This window comes from Neoarius graeffei, chromosome 25 (genome assembly GCF_027579695.1).
Source record: "Neoarius graeffei isolate fNeoGra1 chromosome 25, fNeoGra1.pri, whole genome shotgun sequence".
NCBI classification, from domain to species: domain Eukaryota; kingdom Metazoa; phylum Chordata; class Actinopteri; order Siluriformes; family Ariidae; genus Neoarius; species Neoarius graeffei.
In genome coordinates, this window is record NC_083593.1 from 42,799,482 (window position 1) to 42,817,650 (window position 18,169).

The window sequence follows — 18,169 nt, forward strand, 5'->3', positions numbered from 1 at the left end:
TTTTCCCACCTCTTTATTAACTATCATTAACAAATAATTTGCAGTGGGGTTAATACAGGAGCCATTACATCCTCGTATTGCAACTGAGTGTTGCTGTTATTTGAACAATTTCACAGTGTTTGTTACAAGGTCATATTGATCGTGTGGCTGGAGACTAGTGGGCACAGAGAACACCACCTGCTGTGCTACCTGTTGTGCAATAGCTATTTGGAGTCCCAGCTTTGTTAAATGTGCTGGTGTGTGTGTGTGTGTGTGCATCCTGTTTTGCCTGTATTCGTCACAAAGCACTGAGAGAGCATAAAACGCAATTCTGCTCAGCAAGGCATGAGGGTTTTAGGATGGCCCCTTCACTGTGCTATTAATATTGTCAGAACAGAGAAGCATCAGCCAATGAATCATCATCACAAGGTTTACAGGAACTATATAACACTAACAGAGTTGATTAATTTACCTTTATGGACATTTTCAGTTACCTTATTAGACCCATATGGATTAGGCATATGTCAGTCAGTTCATTCTACAAATGAAATGTTTAGTACAAATGAAGTTGTTAAGTATACAGATGGATGCAAGTGTAGGTTTAAGGGTTAAAAAAACAAAAGGTTTGACCACATGTTCCCAGCCCTACACTGTAAAAAATAAAATTACGCTTTGTTCAAGTAATTCCATATTCACAATTGAATGGACAAGAAAATATGAATAATTATTAACGAACAGAAAAATCCACATCAAACTGATAGGGTACACCTCAATGATGTGTAAATATACAATAGTGAATAATCTGAATTGAAAATACATAATTGCCACAGGTGTTTATTCAGTGCATGCTCTTAACCTCCTAAGGTCCAAGCTGTTTTTTTTACATGCATTTTTTATTTCTCTTTGCTATTTGGGCTTATTAGAACCTGATTAGAATAAAAACTAAGCATCATCTTTTGATGAGATGTACTTTTAGAGAAAAAGTATGTCCACATATGTGGATTCTTGTTCCGAATTTCCATAAAGTGCTGTCCACGCATGTGACCGCTAAGCCCTAGGAGGTTAATGACCAAGACACGGGGTTTCCTCTCCCAAATGCAAGGGCTGGGCAATGTGGTTCTCTCTCCGGTTGAAGTTGTGCAGGCCCATGTTCTGAACCAGCCAGTGTGTATTTAGGCTGTGCAGGGTCATGTTCTACGTCAATCTGCATCTTAAACATGAATGTTTTGACATGGATGTAGCTTGTGTTTCAGAGCAGCTAGATTAGAATGACAAGACGCCCCAATTACAAGTGCACTTATTATTGCACTGTAGCTTGGCCTGTGAAACCAAGTTCAAGTACTGAAGGGCCATGTTTTGATTAAAGAAATGAAACCCCATGTAGCCTATTCATGCTTAAAAAGACGGAAAATAGATTGAACTCAGGGGGCATGCGCTGTAATTATACAAATACTTGATTTTGTTCAAAAGTGCTTATTGAAATAAAGTTTTTAAAAAAGTGTGAAGTTGGGGGCGTCGTGGATAAGGCGCCATACCATAAATCCGGGGACCTGGGTTCGATTCCGACCCGAGGTCATTTCCCGATCCCTCCCCGTCTCTCTCTCTCCCGCTCATTTCCTGTCTCTACATTGTCCTATCCAATAAAGGTGAAAAAAGCCAAAAAAAAAATCTAAAAAAAAAAGTGTGAAGTTTATTGTACATTATCGAAGTTTTGTAATTGTGTAGAACAATGAAAAAAGGCATGTATAGTTTAATGATAAATTGTGATAACCTCAATTGCCTTTTTGTACTACTGTGAATGCCACTGTTCAGCAAAAAGAGAAATCTATGTTGGCAGAATGAGGAATTGAAAATTGACTTAATTAAGAATTCTTAATAAAGATAACAGTGTTATCATAGTTTGGATTATCATGGGCACATCGTTGGCAAAACATAAAATTCTTAATGCAGACGGTTGCCTTGAAATTTCAAGTATTCTCAACTATTCTTTTTTTACAGTGTGGAGTAATGCCATGTCCTGCACATTTTATCAGCCCTTCCTGTTGACATGGGTGTGTTAGTGGAGAAAAAACATTAAAATTCACAGCACATAGGATATTTCAAGAATAGAGAGTTAGGAACCTGTGGCATAGGCAGTGCTCAGGGACATGAGACAGGCAGGAAGAGCTCACTCTGGAAAATGAATGAAGCTCTTTCTTGGAGTCATGGGGCTGGATGATGATGATGATGATGGCATGAATAAAGGAAATCAGATTCAGAAGATCTCTTGAGGGAACCCAGCAGCATCCCCCTGGGTTGTAGCCCTCACAGTCAATGAGATGCTGGATTTGCCTTTGGTGATTCAGAGGCTGGTGTTCTTTTCATTACCTTGTGATGGTGGTGTAGTGTATCATGTAGTGGACCAAGAATGACAAGCTTGAGAAGGGAAACATGAAAGCATGGAGATATGTGAGATAATTTGATGATCTAATTTGATGGATTCCTCTGAATGGGAAGATGTAACAAAAGCTTGTTTTTTTCCAACTCCTGAAAATGGTCTGAAGTGTTTGATTGAAGGCAGTACTATATGAACACTTGGTTCATATAGTTTGTTGGAATATCACAGCAATGTCTTTTAAGGAATTACTTTTGTCATTTAACTGCTTAACTTGACTGCCAATGTGCCTCCTCACGATTTTGAAGCCACTCCAAAACAGATTGTGCCACAGTAGATGTGCTGTTCCAGGGTAAGAGAGGAGATTGGTAGACCGGTATGAACTGAAAAAGGGTGAAATCTGTTGGGTGGTGGAATCTGTATACTCAACCGAAGGGAGAAAACATGACCAAGATCCTGACAGAATCTCCATCAGGTTGTGTGTTGAGAGCTGGTTATGTAGAGTGGGCACCAACATGAAAGAACTGATAGTCATCACTTATAGCTTTATATTTACATTTATGTAATTTGGCAGAAGCATTTATGAAGAGAGATTTACAGAAGTAGTCTATCAAAAAACACATCCAGAGGAGAACCTTGATGCATGTCTTCCTTGTACCTGAGAGATGGCAGGTCAAATCAAGCTGTATTAGAAGTTTGAAGGGAGCTTGGTGGAGAGTGGGGTTTGATAAGTGCTTTAAGGAAGGAGGATGCTTCAATCTGGATTAGTTGCAGAGGTCAGATGATACACTGTGACATACCTGCCAGTAGTCCAGTCTTGAAATGGCAAAGGACTGAACAAGCACCTGGGTGGCATCTGTGGATAGAAATGACCAGATCTGCCTCATGCTGTAGAGGAGAAACCTGCATGAACAAGTCAATTTAAAAATATGAGGTGAGAAGACCAATTGCTTGTCCGTGGTTGCATCCAGTAACAGTTAATGAGATCTAAGACATGTCCAGGGAGATCACAAGATCTTTACATCAGATCAGTTGGCTGGAGAGGCTTCTTAACATTGCATAGGTAATGGAGAGTTGCTGTTTGTGACTACATGGCTGGCGGCACGGTGGTGTAGTGCTTAGCACTGTCACCTCACAGCAAGAAGGTTCTGGGTTCAAGCCTAGTGGCCGATGGGGGCCTTTCTATGTGGAGTTTGCATGTTCTCCACATGTCTGCGTGGGTTTCCACTGGGTGCTCCCCAAAGACATGTAGTTTAGGTTAATTGGTGGCTTTAGATTGACCGTAGGTGTGAATGTGAGTGTGAATGGTTGTGTGTCTCATGTGTCAGCCCTGTGATGATCTGGTGATTATCCAGGGTGTACCCCGCCTCTTACCCATAGTCAGGTGGGATAGGCCCCAGCTTGCCTGTGACCCTGCACAGGATAAACAGTTATGGATGGATGGGCTACAGTGGTGCTTGAAAGTTTGTGAACCCTTTAGAATTTTTTATATTTCTGCATAAATATGACCTAAAACATCATCAGATTTTGACACAAGTCTTAAAAGTAGATAAAGAGAACCCAGTTAAACAAATGAGACAAAAATATTATACTTGGTCATGTATTTATCGAGGAAAATTATCCAATATTACATATCTGTGAGTGGCAAAAGTATGTGAACCTTTGCTTTCAGTATCTGGTGTGACCCCCTTGTGCAGCAATAACTGCAACTAAACGTTTGCGGTAACTGTTGATCAGTCCTGCACACCGGCTTGGAGGAATTTTAGCCCATTCCTCCGTACAGAACAGCTTCAACTCTGGGATGCTGGTGGGTTTCCTCACATGAACTGCTCGCTTCAGGTCCTTCCACAACATTTCGATTGGATTAAGGTCAGGACTTTGACTTGGCCATTCCAAAACATTAACTTTATTCTTCTTTAACCATTTTTTGGTAGAACAACTTGTGTGCTTAGGGTCATTGTCTTGCTGCATGACCCACCTTCTATTGACATTCAGTTCATGGACAGACGTCCTGACATTTTCTTTTAGAATTCGCTGGTATAATTCAGAATTCATTGCTCCATCAATGATGGCAAGCCGTCCTGGCCCAGATGCAGCAAAACAGGCCCAAACCATGATACTACTACCACCATGTTTCACAGATGGGATAAGGTTCTTATGCTGGAATGCAGTGTTTTCCTTTCTCCAAACATAATGCTTCTCATTTAAACCAAAAAGTTATATTTTGGTCTCATCTATCCACAAAACATTTTTCCAATTGAAGTTTTTCACCCACGTGACCAAGTCATGTGATGCATCATTAGGCTGCCATTTTGGACGTCACGGCTCGAATCAGTTTGAATGCGAGGAAGGCGACAAACGAAAAACATAAAAGAAAAAGGAGCGAGATGCAGAAAACACCTTCACTGTCCAGCGACGTAGGGCATTTACAGGGCGAGCAGAGGGAGAGGTATTTGCAAAAATTGAGGTTAGCAGGCTTAGAGAACGACGTTTACCTGCTTCCACCAGGATTGTTCACTGACGTACGGAAGTACACGAAGCCCTCGTCTTTACCTGACTTCGGCCCACATGATCTGTATACCTATGTCGTTAAAAACCCATCGCCATACACAGGTATTGATCTGAAAGCGTATAAGAGTTTGGATGCCTACAAATATTTTGTGTCAGGCTGGGTAACATGCCTACATCAGTGGGTCGTCCCTGGAGCCGGTGGTCGCCATCTTATTACAGCTAAGGTTTGTTCACATTTTCATTTACTTTCGGTCCTCAGGATAAACAAAATGTTATTAAATGTCATTGAAATAACTTCTTAGTCTGCTGAGACATGGCCCGTTATAAATTTGCTGTTACCAGGCAATGACCAAGAACTGTATTATTAGGGTCAGTGTCTGTGTTGTAGCAGTGTACTAGCAGCTAGCTGTTAGCACTAGCTAATGTCAACAACATAGTAGCTAGTATGTTACTGTAGCAATGTTTACGTTCAGCCATTTGGATGACTGTTAAAACCTTTCAGTCTCAAGTTTTTCCTTTACTGTATTTACTAGTTTTACTGTAATTATGATCCGGCAGCTATTTACACTGGATCCGGTGTAAATAGCTGCCGGAGCGCGCTCCGGCTTGCTCCCCCTCAAATTAAGCAGTGCGCTCCGGCTTGCTCCCGGAGCGCGCTGCTTAATTTGAGGGGGAGCAAGCCGGAGCGCGCTCCGGAACCTCGGCCGGAGCACTCCGGGAGCAAGCCGGAGCGCGCTGCTTAATTTGAGGGGGAGCAAGCTGGACCGTGCTCCGGAACCTCGGCCGGAGCACTCCGGGAGCAAGCCGGAGCGCGCTGCTTAATTTGAGGGGGAGCAAGCTGGAGCGCGCGCCGGCAGCTATTTACACTGGATCCGGATCATAATTACAGTAAACTAGTAAATACAGTAAAGGAAAAACTTGAGACTGAAAGGTTTTAACAGTCATCCAAATGACTGAACGTAAACATTGCTACAGTAACATACTAGCTACTATGTTGTTGACATTAGCTAGCTTGACCTTCAAAATGGCGGACACCGGGGCGTCACATGACCCTGTGACGTCAGGTGAAATACCTCAATAGCCTTCTGGCTTGTCCACATGATCTTTAGCAAACTGCAGATGAGCAACAATGGTCTTTTTGGAGAGCAGCGGCTTTCTCCTTGCAACCCTGCCATGCACGTTATTCAGTGTTCTCCTGATGGTGGACTCATGAACATTAACATTAACCAATGTGAGAGAGGCCTTCAGTTGCTTAGAAGTTACCCTGGGGTCCTTTGTGACCTCGCCGGCTATTACATGCCTTGCTCTTGGAGTGATCTTTGTTGGTCGACCACTCCTGGGGAGGGTAACAATGGTCTTAAATTTCCTCCATTTGTACACAATCTGTCTGACTGCGGATTGATGGAGTCCAAACTCTTTAGAGATGGTTTTGTAACCTTTTCCAGCCTGATGAGCATCAACAACACTTTTTCTGAGGTCCTCAGAAATCTCCTTTGTTTGTGCCATGATACACTTCCACAAACACGTGTTGTGAAGATCAGACTTTGATAGATCCCTGTTCTTTAAATAAAACAGGGTGCCCACTCACACCTGATTGTCATCCCATTGATTGAAAACACCTGACTCTAATTTCACCTTCAAATTAACTGCTAATCCGAGAGGTTCACATACTTTTGCCACTCACAGATACGTAATATTGGATCATTCTCCTCAATAAATAAATGACCAAGTATAATATTTTTGTCTCATTTGTTTAACTGGGTTCTCTTTATCTACTTTTAGGACTTGTGTGAAAATCTGATCATGTTTTAGGTCATATTTATGCAGAAATGTAGAAAATTCTAAAGGGTTCACAAACTTTCAAGCACCACTGTACATGGCTTTGAGCAGAAAGGGCTTGGCTGTTTTTGCTGGGATATCACTGAAACCTCTTTTGTCTAGGCTTTCCGTAATATCATTTGTCATGTAGCTGACAGACATATAGAAGTGCAAGTTTTCTGTTTATATTAAAACTGTTGTAACAGACAAACCAAAGGGCAAGACAATTAGATAAGCCAATGGCCAGATGAGTCACTACGTTTACATGCACATAGAGAGAATCGAATTTCTGCCGTTGCTCGACTGAAATCGAAGTTCTAAATGCCATGGAAACACCTTAGCTCGGCTGAAATTGAACCGAACTTGATTTCTCGGAATCGAGCTACACGACCTAGTTTATGCGATTTCTGCCGAGCTACTTTGTGCATGTATACCCTATCGAACTAGTTGTCGAGCTACTTCCGGAAGTGACGAGACCACAAGCGGGAAACACAACAGCCTCGGTCGGCATGACAATGAATCATGACAACGGCATGAATCTTTTCTTTTTGTGGCATTGTTTGCACTGTTAAAATTTAGCTCACTTACTGTATCACCAAATACATCTGTACAGCTGTTGCATAGCTGTGAATTGTGTACATAAACAAGTCACTGTATTTGTGTATATATATATATATATATATATATATATATATATATATATATATATATATATATATATATGTCCAACATCTGAAGAATGTCAATAAAAACAAAACAATTGAACTTTTTGTGTGTTTATTAAGACATAAGTTAAATTATAAGCAAAAAAAAATATTTTTTTGTAAGCAAAAAATGGACTTTAGAAAAATATTATTGTGCAAAATAAGTTGTCTTACAAAACAGTGGTCTGCGCCGGACAGTTTGTAGCCATACAGTCTGTTAGAGCAAGCCGAACAGCTTGAACACGGAACTGCTAGTGTTGCCAGATTGGGGGTTTTAAGTGCATTTTAGCGGATTTGAACATGTTTTGGGCTGGAAAACGTCAGCAGTATCTGCCAACACTATAGCTCTTCTTTATGACGACAACCGGAAGTGTACCAACACGATGGGGCGTGTAGCGCCACGTGTGGCTCGGGTGCACAATGCACCTTGCACAATAGCCCGATTTCACTTGTGCATGTAGGATTGGATTTCTCTGGCACCCCTGCTGGGACCCTTTGCTCGATTACCAACAGCAGCTCGATTTGGACGTGCATGTAAACGTAGTCATTTGCAAAGCAGGAATAAACCAGACAAGACCAAATAAGGAAACATGACACACACACACAAAAGATCAAAACAGACAGTGGTTTAGAATTTTCACAGCCACAATAGTGGAGTGAGACTTTACAAAATAACAGTGTGTGTTTTGTGATTATAAATAGGTGAGTTCCTTTAGAAATCTGATGACTTTGAGCTGGCATAGGTGCTTGATAGGAGGTCATGTGTTGAGGTTGGGGGTTGAGGATCAAGGGAGCTGTAGTCTGCAACATAACAGTTCCACGTATGCATGTAACAATAACAGATATTACAAGACAGTCAGGTTTCTAGATTAAGAAGAAGAAGCCTTTATTTGTCACATGTACACTCAAGCACAGTGAAATTCCTCCTCTGTATTTAACCCATCCCTTACAGAAAAACCACATGAACTTCACATGTGATTTTTCACATGTGAAATATGTGGAAAATGTGTTTTGCACATGGGAAATATGTTATTTGCACATGGGAAACGTGGTTTTGGCCCAATTTTATGTGAATCACATGTGGTAACATGTCCTCTACATGGTAACACGTGGTAACATGTGCTCTACATGGTAACACGTTACAAAATCTGATACCATGTATTCCACATGTTACCACATGTGGTAACATGTGATCACATGTGAAATACATGGGAAATTCATGTGTTTTTTCTGTAAGGGATTTGAAGCAGTGAACACACACATGTGCACACACAAGTGAGAAATGAGCACACACACACACACACACACACACACACACACCCAGAGCAGTGAGTAGCTATGCTCCAGCGCCCAGGGAGCAGTTGGGGGTTAGGTGCCTCGCTCAAGGGCACTTCAGCCATGATACAGAGGGTGGAAAAGCACTATTCATTCACTCAACTCCCCTCGCATTTTTCCTGCCGGTCCTAGGAATTGAGCCCAGCGACCCTTTGGGCCCAAGGCTGCTTTCTCTAACCTGCAGGCCATATATATTTTATATATAAAAAACACAATTACCAAAATGTGTAATTATTAAATTAACCATACAGAAGTCTCAGTTGTTAACAAAAAATATTTTAATAATTAGGCGTGATGTCTTTACATTATTATGTGTTTACACCAAACTGCCATATGGTACTTGGATCTATAGCTTGTTTACTTTCCTACTTAATCCTGACAAATCATATTGGTTAATAACTACTATGTTTTTTAGATAACTATAGTGAAATCTTGTGACTTTTCTTTTTCAGAACAATATCACAGAGTTTCACTGTGAGTTGGCCTAGTGGTTAGCATGTCTGCCTCTCGACCAGGAGACCATGAGTTCTACTCGTGGTTGGGTCATAGCAAAGACCATCATAAAAATGTTACCTACTACTGTCTAGCAAGGCACGCTGCAATACAGATGTGAGTGGGGAAGTCAAACTCTCGCGGTTACCAGAGGACTAGCCCCCCACTATAACCCTAGCTGTATAGGCGAGAGGCCGAGGGCTATCAAAACGGAGATCGGAGCTGCACCCATATGCCTTAAAGAGCTGGTTAGTACTGGGACAGGAGACTGCCTGGGAAGACCAGATTCTAGCATGAGAGGGACTTTGACTTGACCACACAGTTTCAGCACTTACCATTTTCTTTTTGGTGTAAGCAACTGGACTGGAACAGTCACTTACTAACAAGCTTAAAACGATTAACCAGGAAATTTTGAAATTACGGGGTTATGAAATGCAATCATTATACATTAATACAAGATGTTCTAGATGAAAAAAATTAAGTGGACTTTAGCTTAAAAGCATGTTAAAATTGTAACATCAGTCTGTTGGCTCATTTCCCTGGGTGCGCCCATACTGTGCCCATATCTGGATTAGCCAGATACACAGATGCATTAGGAGACGAAAACGAGGGTGGTGCTGCATGACGTAGGATTCTGCATGTCTTCCTCGTTCCATTCCAAATCCAAGACGTTTGGCCAAGTGGCTTCATCAAGTAAAGCGAGAAAACTTTGCTCCTGGAAAAAGCAGCAAATTGTGGAGTAAGCATTTTACACAAGATTGTTTTGTGGAGGACTTGTATGAAAAAAAAATCACTGGGAAGAAGTGAGACATGAGGCAGAAATGACAACTGAAGCCAGATGTGATCCTGATTTTGTTTCACCACAAAACACAGACTCCGGCAGAATGACAGCATACTGTGTCACACATCAAACAGATGGAAGATAAGCAGGTAAAAATTTATATTTTTAAATAATCAGGCAATAAACTAGCCACTACTTTATTTTGATTCTTTTTCTAATACTGCACTGCCATAACTTTTGTGAAGAAATGCAAACAAATTGACCGAGAAGTCACGTTAGACCATAATACGGTATTGGTGTCAGCCTGCCCTCCATTTGGTGTCAGCCTGCCCTCCATCCAAGACCTGTACCTGTCCAGAGTCAGGAAACGGGCAGGTAACATCTCTGCAGACCCATCACACCCTGGTCACAAACTGTTTAAACTTCTCCCCTCTGGGAGACGCTACAGAACACTGTACGCAAAAACAACCAGACACAAGAACAGTTTTTCCCTCAGGCTGTCTCTGTGATGAACAGCTAAAACCGGACTCAAATATCAGTAACATCAACTGTGAAATATCTGCACACTCATACCATCATTCTGTGCACACTGTATATTTATATTTACTAATTCATCCTTGCACTAGGGGGCGGCACGGTGGTGTAGTGGTTAGCGCTGTCGCCTCACAGCAAGAAGGTCCGGGTTCGAGCCCCGGGGCCGGCGAGAGCCTTTCTGTGCGGAGTTTGCATGTTGTGTCCGCGTGGGTTTCCTCCGGGTGCTCCGGTTTCCCCCAAAGACATGCAGGTTAGGTTAACTGATGACTCTAAATTGACCGTAGGTGTGAATGTGAGTGTGAATGGTTGTGTGTCTATGTGTCAGCCCTGTGATGACCTGGCGACTTGTCCAGGGTGTACCCCGCCTTTCGCCCGTAGTCAGCTGGGATAGGCTCCAGCTTGCCTGCGACCCTGTAGAACAGGATAAAGCGGCTAGAGATAATGAGATGAGATGAGATCCTTGCACTATGCTGTCTATACATATATTTACCCTTCTACATGTACATATTTTTTTTTTTCTACGCTTTTTATCTGTTTGCACTAAGAGAGCTAAGTGAAACCGGAGTCAAATTCCTCGTGTGTATTCACATACCTGGCAAATAAAGTTTATTATTATTATTATTATACTATAGTCTCATATAGCATGCACCTGTACCACAGGCGATTGCTCTAAGACAACGAGGGAGGCTCAGCCTCCTCTAAAAATGACGAACATCGTGTAGGATGAACTGCGCTAGGCTTATGTTATAGCCAACCTTATAACATTGCTATTTCAGATCCAGAATCATAGAAATATATGTGCTCAACCCAACTACAGTGCAAAATCATTCCGTTTTTCCCCCTCGTGACAGCGCGATGCAGCCCAGCCTCAGTGGACTTCAATGGCATTTGGGAGCTATGCGCTTTCAATATCAAAATGCAAGACAGTTATTGGACAAATACTGCGAAAATGCCTGCCCACGGACTCCGAGCCTCACAGTGGGAGGGACATGGCAGTTTCCGCGAGGAGACTGGTGATTGGTGAAAGTGGACGGATATTTTCTTTGATTGACAGCTCGTTTCAACTATAGACAGGTAGCGGTGAATTTCAGTTCAGTCCCATGCGGATTCGCAAGTGCTGTGGTGTATTGTAAGAGATCAGCTTACATTTCGATTTCATTCATTACATACGGTTTCTACCAGCTTTTTTAGTTTGTATATAATTTCATTGTAAATAAAGTGTAAATATAGTGTTGTCAAGTTTGCTATCTTAGTTCCAGAAATGTCGTTTATTTGAGTGACTGAACTTGAACTTGAGGGGGCTAGTCAGCTAGCAAGAAAGCTGCACACGGATGCCAAGCATTGCTGATTTAATTTTGGTGAAGCCATTTGCCAGTCTTCCTTTCGAGGAAAAAATTAAAATTAAAGAGCAGGGTAGACCAACGCCTCAAATTGACTTGGTGAAAAAGGTAGGGAATAATACTCGTTCCTTTCAGCTCTCCTGGTACGAGAAAGTGAATTGGCTAACAGCAAGTGACCCACATCAACAACAGTAAATAGGCTACTTTAGTAATATGTCATGGATGGACCAAAAATATAGAATATATTTAAAATGTTTATGCTGAGTATATTATATTGGAATATATATTTTTCTGGATATGAATTAAACACAGCTACAATTTGGAAAACATTTTTAAACAAAAACACAGCCAAGAACATTTCACACTACAGACCTGGATTAAAAGTGAAGGGTTATCAAAATTGTCAATAAAACATTTCTCAGTCAAAATAAGTAAAATATAGGGAAAGTGTCATTGAATGAAATGTGTGGCACCCAGCTCTATGTTTGGCTCCCCAAGGTCAGTGCTTGTGCCTATTCCAGAACACTCTGCTGTTACTGCTGAGGTTCCTGACAAAGAGCTGCTTTCAATAATGATCAATTTTTAAACAACATGCCACAATTTTAAAATATAAAATGTTAAAATGTACTCCCCCCAACGCCACCATCATGTATATTGGACAGTAGGCTAATGGGCCAAAAGAACCTGTTATTTCACAGTTTGTGACGCTGCCAACAATCAGCCAGATCAGAGGCAAGAGTATGGGCAAAATTGATGTGTTTTTTTCTTTTTTCTTTTAAAATCTGGAAATATTGTAACCGACCAGCCTCCCTTGTTTGAAAGACTACCAGCCGCCACTGACCTGTACACCTCCGCTGTGCTCACGGAAAATGACATCATGCACGATGGAGTTATGGCGGCCTCCCTCACAAAAAAAATAGTCGCATCTATTTTCAGCACTTTAGTGATAATATTGTTAAGAACACATTCAACATGCAGCTTTTTTAAAATAAAGGACAGACATAAAGATCAAATTTTAGCTCAGTTTGTTTTTGTGAGATATTTTCTTGAAACAATGTCAGTACCTTGAGGAGCAGCACCTTAATAGAGGTCTGGATATACAGTACAAGTCATGACTACAATCATCTCTCTACGAATTTTCTCAGAATGAATTAATGTGAGAAATCTTATTGATGTCTTATTAATTCACCAAATCTATCATATACCGGTAGTTTTGGATTTTCCCATTGCATTTGACCTTCTTTACTTTAAGCTAGTGGGTTTTTTTGGGTTTTTTTTTAAACGCTTTCCTTATTTACGACATTATTTTACAAACCTTTTGTAGGGACATCTGTAGGGACAACATGCATTACTCTGCTGGCCCATAAATACATAAATAGAATGGTTAATGTGCTTTCAAACTGAATTACCCCTAATAACCGACAGTACTTCAAGGTCTTTTGTTTTAAAGCCCTTTAGCACGAGCTTTTAAAGGAAGTAGATATTTTAAAGGGCTGTAAAAGGGATAAGTTGTCATTACTGCTTTGATGTGATGATTATTTTGGAGTATTTTTGCTAGGAGGGGATATACATGCATAACCTTTGACCCCCATGTCCTCGTGCACATTAAATATTTAGGCATTATTGACCTTTAGCCTTGGTTGGCAGCCAGTCTAATAGAAGGGCCTACAGCCTTGTGGTCGCCACAGCCATCTTAGCCTGCTGGGCCACTGTGGAAGGATACCTGGCCAAAAGAGTGAGGTTGGTTTGCATGCACTGATCTTCACTTTAAATCTAGAGAGTCCTATCAGCCTGTTCAGCCACCAGAAGGCTTGCCTTTCCCAGACAGTTGGACATTCTTCCCGTTATTGACCTTCAGACATGAAGAAACTGCCATCATCATCATCATCATCATCATCATTGACTTTTACGATCTATGCACTTTCAAATAAGCAGCTGTTAAAAAAGAGAGTGTGAATGGTTTGTCTATGTGTCAGCCCTGCGATGGCCTGGCAACTTGTCCAGGGTGTACCCCGCCTCTTGCCCATAGTCAGCTGGGATAGGCTCCAGCTTGCCCGCGACCCTGTAGAACAGGATAAGTGGCTACAGATAATGGATGGATGGGTGGATGGATAAAAATGAGAGTTGCGACAGCCATCCTCTGAGATCTAACATACAGCCCTTTTAATGTCTCATAACCACTGCTGGTTCAAAAATAATCCATATTCACATTTTCAGTTCTTATGTCGCCAAGTGTGTTGAATGGAATGGAACACTGTGGAGCAGTGGCGGCTGGTAGTCTTTCAAACAGGGGAGGCTGGTCGGTTACGATATTTCCAGATTTTAAAAGAAAAAACACATAAATTTTGCCCATACTCTTGCCTCTGATCTGGCTGATTGTTGGCAGCGTCACAAACTGTGAAATAACAGTTTTTTTTGGCCCATTAGCCTACTGTCCAATATACATGATGGTGGTGTTGGGGGGGGTATATTTAAACATTTTATATTTTAAAATTGTGGCATGTTGTTTAAAAATTGACCTCAGCTGTGTTTTTGTTTAAAAATGTTTTCCAAATTGTAGCTGTGTTTAATTCATATCCAGAAAAATATATATTCCAATATAATATACTCAGCATAAACATTTTAAATAGATTCTATATTTTTGGTCCATCCATGACATATTACTAAAGTAGCCTATTTACTGTTGTTGATGTGGGTCACTTGCTGTTAGCCAATTCACTTTCTCATACCAGGAGAGCTGAAAGGAACGAGTATTATTCCCTACCTTTTTCACCAAGTCAATTTGAGGCGTTGGTCTACCCTGCTCTTTAATTATAATTTTTTCCTCGAAAGGAAGACTGGCAAATGGCTTCGCCAAAATTAAATCAGCAATGCTTGGCATCCGTGCGCAGCTTTCTTGCTAGCTGACTAGCCCCCTCAAGTTCAAGTTCAGTCACTCAAATAAATGAAATTTCTGGAACTAAGATAGCAAACTTGACAACACTATATTTACACTTTATTTACAATGAAAATATATACAAACTAAAAAAGCTGGTAGAAACCGTATGTAATGAATGAAATCGAAATGTAAGCCGATCTCAATACACCACAGCACTTGCGAACCCGCATGGGACTGAACTGATGTTGCCAGATACTGCTGACGTTATCCAGCCCAAAATATGTTCAAAACCTGCCAAAATGCACTTAAAAATGCCCAATCTGGCAACACTGTACCGCTGCCTGTCTATAGTTGAAACGAGCTGTCAATCAAAGAAAATATCCGGCCGCTTTCACCAATCACCAGTCTCCTCGCGGAAACTGCCATGTCCCTCCCATGTGAGGCTCGGAGTCCGTGGGCGGGCGTTTTCGCAGTATTTGTCCAATAACCGTCTTGCGTTTTGAGATTGAAAAGCGCATAGCTCCCAAATGCCATTGAAGTCCACTGAGGCTGGGAGTCCGTGAGGCTCCGTGGGCGGGCGTTTTCGCAGTATTTGTCCAATAACCGTCTTGCATTTTGAGATTGACAAGCACATAGCTCCCAATCCACTGAGGCTGGGCTGCATCGCGCTGTCACGAGGGGGAAAAACTCACGCACTCATTAGGCGAACTGGGGAAAGTTATAACGGAATGATTTCGCACTGTAGTTGGGTTGAGCACATATATTTCTATGATTCTGGATCTGAAATAGCAATGTTATAAGGTCGGCTATAACATAAGCCTGGCGCAATTCATCCTACACGATGTTCGTCATTTTTAGAGGAGGCTGAGCCTCCCTCGTTGTCTTAGAGCAATCGCCCGTGCTGTGGAGGAAGAGCTGCTGGGAATTTTGGAATAATAAAAATGTGGTATTGAATAAATGAGGTGAGCTTACCTCGAAGTAAATGTTGACCTACGCCTCTTCTTATTCAGCACAGCTCAGCCCTGCTAGATAGGGACAGTTTCTCCGCTGATGGATGGCATAGCTTCGACAGCTGACAGCATTATGATTTTGCTGAGTGCACTAACAGCATGCTCTTGTTGAAAGCAAGCAGTGAGGACACCCAAAGAGCATATGCAACTCTGTAGCACTATTCCTTCAACTTAATCCATCAGACTGGCTTACATTTTTCCTGAGTTCATTCCTTATCGCACTATGATTATCATGCTTCTCATTTTGATGTAGGACTTTGTATAGTCGTGGCACATTTCTGATCCTTGAGTCAGAAGGGGTCAAAACTATTAAGAAATTGAATTCCTAATCCCCTACTGATTAACGTTCTTATATTGGGATCTATTTTTGATGATACTTGAGAGAGCTTCTGGGCTTTTGTCTCATTTCAGATGATAATTAATTTGGTTTCTGACCCGCATACATAAAATGAGGTTATGGGTTACAATCTTTCTTCTGTGTAACAGAAAATTGAACAATGCAATTTCAAATTACAGACACATTTAACAGGCAAATCTCTCAATATACCCAAGAAAGACAAACCAGGATCAAAATCACAACACAAAATCTGAGTGGAAGTCAGATCTAAGAAAAGACACTATGCCTAGAATAAAGGGAACTAGGCACCATGGAAATTGAAACAACATAGAAATCTAAACAACATGGCACAAAATATCTCATCTCATTATCTCTAGCCACTTTATCCTGTTCTACAGGGTCGCAGGCAAGCTGGAGCCTATCCCAGCTGACTACGGGCGAAAGGAGGGGTACACCCTGGACAAGTCGCCAGGTCATCACAGGGCTGACACATAGACACAGACAACCATTCACACTCACGGTCAATTTAGAGTCACCAGTTAACCTAACCTGCATGTCTATTGGACTGTGGGGGAAACCGGAGCACCCGGAGGAAACCCATACAGACACGGGGAGAACATGCAAACTCCACACAGAAAGGCCCTCGTCGGCCACGGGGCTCAAACCCAGACCTTCTTGCTGTGAGGCGACGGCACTAACCACTACACCACCGTGCCGCCCGGCGCAATAGTTCAGTTTATATATTCAAGACAAACAGAGTAAATTGACTTTTGGGACACAACCAAATATGAATACATTATTTTGATTAAACAGGTAATATGTTCTAAACAGATACAAATTCAGATCGAATTATTTTTTAGAAAGCTTGCCAGAAAGATTCAGAGGGCATGTGGATGAGACTAGAGGTGTGTAACAGAAATGGGATGAAGTAAATATGTTGTGCAAGTGGGAGGTTTTTACTTTCACGTGTATGTCAGGTGGTTTAAATTAGGCTAGTCATTAGTGTTGTAGTTGAGACTACCTAAACCGAGACCAAGTCATGACCAAGATCGGAGTGTATCAAGACCAAGACAAGACCGAGAGTTTGAGGGGTTGAGCTCAAGTCAAGACCAAGGCCAAGACCAAAGCAAGACGAGACTGAGTCAAGACCAGGACCAGACCAGTGTGTGTGAAGGGGGGTGGGGCGGGGTGATGGCCGTTAACAGGAAGAAAAATGTCAAATTAGCAATGAGTCACGTTACTGGTCATATTTGAAGAAGGAAGTTTTATATCTAATCGCAGTAACGATGTTAAAGTGAAATCCTCGCAGTTGTGGTCTTGACCAGTCTTGAAATAAAATCCCAAGTCCTCTATACCGGAGATTGAGACAAGACAGAGTAAAAATGCAGTTGATTCCAAGATGAGACCAAGACCTTCAAAAAGTGGTCTTGAGACCGGACTCGAGTACCACAGCGCTACTAGTAGTTTGTTCATATTTCATGTAAGTACAACAAACTAAAATCCTCCGAAAATATTGTGCACAGGTAGAAACAGAAACAAAAACAGGGAGCATGATTAAAAAAGAAAAAAAACTCAACACAAAACAATCCCATGCACTTCTCTATCCATCATTTATCTGTCAGGGTCATGCAGGGAACTGGAGCCAATACCAGTTGACTTCAGGCAAGAGACAAGGTACACCCTGGGCAGGTTGCTAATCCGTCACAGGGTTAACATAGACACGAACAACCATTCACACTTTCATTCACATCTATGGACAATTTAGAGTAGCCTCTTGACCTAATCCACATGTCTTTGCTGTTGGAGGAAACTGAAAAACCCAGAGGAAACCCATGCAGGTACGAGGACTACTGGCTGCAGCTGCAGCTAACATAACGTTTGCTACGCTAGTGTCATGATGACTTGCACTTGCCAGTTGGGTTTCATTAGGTTTAAAAAACCCTGTTAGTTTTGGTATATTGCTCAATAGAGCTTTGTCATGTTGGGCTTTTTGCCGTTGCGCCTTGCAGCACCGCTCTCGTATTTTCTGTCACACATGTTCACTGTTCAACTGTGGAGTGACGTCGTGCGTGACGT